Source organism: Capsicum annuum, unplaced genomic scaffold (assembly GCF_002878395.1).
Source record: "Capsicum annuum cultivar UCD-10X-F1 unplaced genomic scaffold, UCD10Xv1.1 ctg77247, whole genome shotgun sequence".
Taxonomy (NCBI): Eukaryota; Viridiplantae; Streptophyta; class Magnoliopsida; order Solanales; family Solanaceae; genus Capsicum; species Capsicum annuum.
The window spans coordinates 1-4,836 of record NW_025887624.1 but is presented as its reverse complement, the minus strand read 5'-3'; the positions used below and the strand labels follow the sequence as shown (position 1 = coordinate 4,836).

At 47.1% G+C, this 4,836-nt stretch overlaps 1 non-coding gene across 1 annotated transcript; it reads right to left on the bottom strand.

The window, feature by feature from the left end:
- Positions 1-2,688: 2,688 nt before the first annotated feature.
- On the bottom strand, positions 2,689-2,844 carry LOC124894760. Its single transcript, XR_007051343.1, has one exon. It is a non-coding gene; the product is annotated as a 5.8S ribosomal RNA (ribosomal RNA).
- Positions 2,845-4,836: the final 1,992 nt, after the last annotated feature.

Here is a 4,836-nt window from a genome sequence, read left to right as displayed (position 1 = left end):
GACATGAATAGATTAACGAGATTCCCATTATCCTTGTCTACTATTCAGCAAAACCACAGCCAAGGGAACGGGCTTAGCAGAATCAGCTGGTAAAGAAGACCCTCTTGAGCTTGACTCTACTCTGACTTTGTGAAATGACTTAAGAGGTGTAGTATAAGTGGGAGACGAAAGGCGAAAGTGTAATACCACTACTTTTAACATTATTTTACTTATTTCGTGAATTGGAAGCGGGGCACTGCCCCTCTTTTTGGACCCAAGGCTCGCTCTGCGGGCCGATCCAGGCAGAAGGCATTGTCAGGTGAGGAATTTGGATGGGGCGGAACATCTATTAAAAGATAACACAGGTGTCCTCAGATGAGCTCAATGAGACCAGAAATATCGCCTGGAATAGAGGGGTAAAATCTCATTTGATTCTGGTTTCCAGTACGAATATGAACCATGAAAGCATGGCCTAACAATCCTTTAGACCTTCGAAATTCGAAGCTAGAGGTGTCAGAAAAGTGTTTCCACAGGGATAACTGTACTGTTGCAGCCAAGCATTCATAGCGACGTTGCTTTTTCATCCTTCGATATCGGCTCTTCCTATTATTTTGAAGCAAAATTCACCAAGTGTTGGACTGTTCACCCACCAATAGGGAACGTGAGATGTGTTTAGACCATCATGAGACAGGTTAGTTTTACCCTACTTATGACAGTGTCGCAGTAGTAATTCAACCTAGTAAGAGAGAAAATGTTGATTCACATAATTTGCAATCGTGGTTGGTTGAAAAGCTAGTGGCGCAATGCTACCGTGTGCTGGATTATGACTGAACACCTCTAAGTCAGAATCCGGGCTAGAAGCAATGCATGCGCCTGTTGTCCGCTTGCCGACCCGCAGTATGGGCCTCGGTCCCCAAGGGGACGTGTCATTTGCTAAGCCACCGCGGTGGCTGCCTTAAAGTTTAATTTCCATTGAACGGTGGGTAGAATACTTTGCAGACGACTTAAATATGCGACGGGGTATTGTAAGTGGAAGAGTGGCCTTGCTGCCATGATCGACTGGGATTCATCCCTTTGTCGCTCTGGTTCGTCCCTCCCCATCCAATCCAATCATTTCTCCGTCCACCTCCAAAGGAGGTTTGTGCATCTGTCCTTGAAAAATCCCACTAAGTGTTGTGAGTTCACCTCACCCGAGTTAGCCTTTTGTTTTTCAAGTGTCGCATTCGTTCCATTCCAAATAGTTAAGTACATGATATCAAGTAGCCTTTCGCGCAAAACAACGGCATCACAACTAGAGATTTTCTGTGATGCGGATTGCGGCTTAAGTGCTCAGCGACGCACCGAGAACAATCTCGGTGCGTGGAGGTATGTCACAATTAGAGGTTTTTGTGACCATCGAGTGCAATGCTAGAGGCACGTCTAATGTCAAACGCCGACGGACATATAGTGGCCTACCATGGTGGTGTCTTTTTTAAGTTGGATATCCGTGTACCGGGACTATCGCCCTTAAATCACCATGGACACAAGGAACCAACACACCATGGAACCAAGGGACAAAGGCGCCATGGCACCAACGTACCATGGCACAAAGGCACCAAGGCACCATGGCACAAAGGCACCGTGGCACCATGGCACCGAGGAACCATGGCACTGTGGTACAAAGGATTTTACCCGCCGCTCAATGCAAAATTATACTTCAAGGCGGATGCAGTGACTCTTCCACCGTGGTGGCTTAGAATTCAACACGTGCCCTTGGGGGCCTAGGCCCCTACTGCGGGTCAGCAAGTGGACAGCGGTCGCATGTGTCGCTTCTAGCTCGGATTCTGACTTAGTGGCGTTCAGTCATAATCCAGCATTTTCTCTTGTACTAGGTTGAATTACGAAGCACGTCGGAGGCATGCGCTACCTGCCAAAATCAAGGAGATGGTATTCCATAAGTATATCGAGAGCCCGAGCTTTGGACGCCCTACCAATTCTTGCTGGTCCACACCCTGAGTCGATCGTCGGAGTGGCTAGTCGCTATTCTACATCCGACCGGGGCGCATTTACGACCCCCATCTGCTTCCCTCCTGAGAATTTCAAGCACTCTTGGACTCTCTTTTCAAAGTGCTTTTGATCTTTCCCTCGCGGTACTTGTTTGCTATCGGTCTGTCACCCATATTTAGCCTTGGATAAAATTCACCGCCCGATTGGGTTGTATTCCCAAACAACCCGATGCGTAGACAGTGCCTCATGGTGTGATAGTGTCCGAGCACAATAGGGATCTCACCCTCTCTGGTGCCCCCTTCTAGGGGAGTTAGGCCTGGTCCTAAGCTGAGGACATTTCTACAAACTACAATTCGGATGACGGAGCCGCTCGATTCTAAGGTTGGGCTGTTTGTGGTTCGCTCGCCGTTACTAAGGGAATCCTTGTAAGTTTCTTTTTCTCCACTTATTGATATGCTTAAACTCAGCGGGTAATCCTGCCTGACCTGGGGTCGCGGTTGGAGTGCCTAAGCGCGAAAGGGTCCTGGAGTCCGGACGTGCGATGGGCTATAGCCGCGATAACAAAGACAGTTGAGATACAACCACCACTTGCCACGACATCTGTCGACGTGGACTCACATTTAGGCTATCATCGAGCTCGAGGTGCACGGGAGGCTATTATCCACCCCACGACAATAGCGAGCCCCGTGATTGAGGTGCGATGCGAGGGGGCAACATGATGCATGATGCCCACGCAGACATGCCCTCGGCCTAATGGCTTCGGGCGTACCTTGCATTCAAATACTCTTTGGTTTACGAGATTCTGCAATTCACACCAAGTATCGCATTTTGCTACGTTCTTTATCAATGCGAGAGCTGAGATATCTATTGCCGAGGGTCATTTTTGTTTACAAAAGAAGCATAGGTCCCCCCAACGCACATCACGAAAGGGGTGCGAGGGGCAGGCTATTGATTTAAGTATTCCTTAGCACTTTCCATACTAGGGATGAGGGGGAGGCGCTTGTGCAGAGTACCGTAGCACCCCAATCGCACAGACTCCCCAGTTGTTAAAAATGTTCACGGGCTGTTCTGCTTTGCAGGATTCGACAATGATACTTCCGTCGGTTCACCTACAAAAACCTTTTTACGAATTCTCCTTCCTCCAAATGATAAGGTTCAATGGACATTTTACGACGTCACAGGGAGCGAACTGCCCACTTTGCTGAGATCCGTATATTTCATCGGATCATTCAATCTGTAGGAGCAACGGGTGGTGTGTACAAGGGTAGGGACATAGTGAACGCGAGCTGATGACTCACGCTTACTAGGAATTCTTCCAGTTAAGGCCAGGAGCGCATCACCGACAGAAAGGACAAGACGACCAATGCACACCATAGGTAGACCGGCCGGCCAATCCCAAAGTTCAACTTTGAGCTTTTTAACTGCAACAACTTAAATATAAGATATTGGTGCTGGAATTACCACTTATGTCAGCACCAGACTCTCCCTCCAATGGATCCTCGTTAAGGGATTTAGATTGTACTCATTCCAAATACCAGACTCATTGATCCCGGTATTGTTATTTATTGTCACTACCTCCCCTGTCAGGATTGAATAATTTGCGTGCCTGCTGCCTTCCTTAGATGTGGTAGCCATTTCTAAGGCTCTCTCTCCAAAATAAAACCCTAATTCTCCGTCACCCATCACCACCATGGTTGGCCACTATCCTACCATTAAAACTTGATAGGACAGAAATTTAAACGATACATCGCCGGCACGATGGCTGTGCGATCCGTCGTGTTATAAAAAATAGCCCACTTGGAGCTCTTGATTCCATGGCACGGCTAGACAAAGCAGCCGCGGGCCCTACACCCAAGTCAGAAGAATGATTTACATGTCAGTATCGCTGCGGGCCTCCACCAGAGTTTCCTTTGGCTTCGCCCCGCTCAGGCGTAGTTCACCATCTTTCGGGTCCCAACAGATATACTCACACTCGAACCCTTCTCAGAAGATAAAGGTCGGTCATCGGTGCAACCCTTGGGGGGATACCACCAATCAGCTTCCTTATGCCTTACGGGTTAACTCGCTCGTGACTCGCACACATGTCAGACTCCTTCATCTGTTTTCAAGACGGGTTGAATAGGGAGCCTACAGGCAAGTGTCCATAGCTCGCAGATACCGAAGCACGCCGAAGGTAGTGCGTTTAAGGTTATTTCATTCTAATATTTATATTTCGAGGTTGTTACTTATCTGTTTCATTCAGGGAGATTTTTCTAATGTCCCCATGTTATTTTTATATTTTTTCAATCTTTTATTTAATATCCTTAAATTTAAATATTTTATACCGTTACTTTATAGGTACAAATATGCACTCGATTATTGGTTTAAGGTTATTTCATGCACTGGAAATATTTTCCAAATGTTTCTATATTTTTATAAATATTTTTTCCATTTTTGAATTATTTTTACTTAGTTTTTGAATTTTCGTAAATGATATTTGAAAAAAAAATATTTTCTTCATGAATCCACGGCGAGCGCCGGTGGCCGGCGTCGGCGGTGCACGTACATAAGCCTCGATGTTCCTTCATCTGCTCTGCTCCCCCCAAGGGCGGGCTATCATGTCAAGCGGGACTTGCTTTAGCCTTGCAATGTCTGCATGGGCAACAGTGCACGATATTTATTGCTAGGCGTTGGGGCCGGTGTTGGGCATGCATCGATGAAGCATTTGGATGCACGGTGCGTGAGTTGTGTTCGAGGCCTGCTCTTGCAGCAACGTCCTGACCCGCCTGCTATATCAGTAATGGGGAAAGCGCAATTTAGGTTTGCTCGAAGTCGATTTCCTGTGTTGCATACCTAATGCCCAGGCATTATCAAGTTTTATCGATTGCCTTT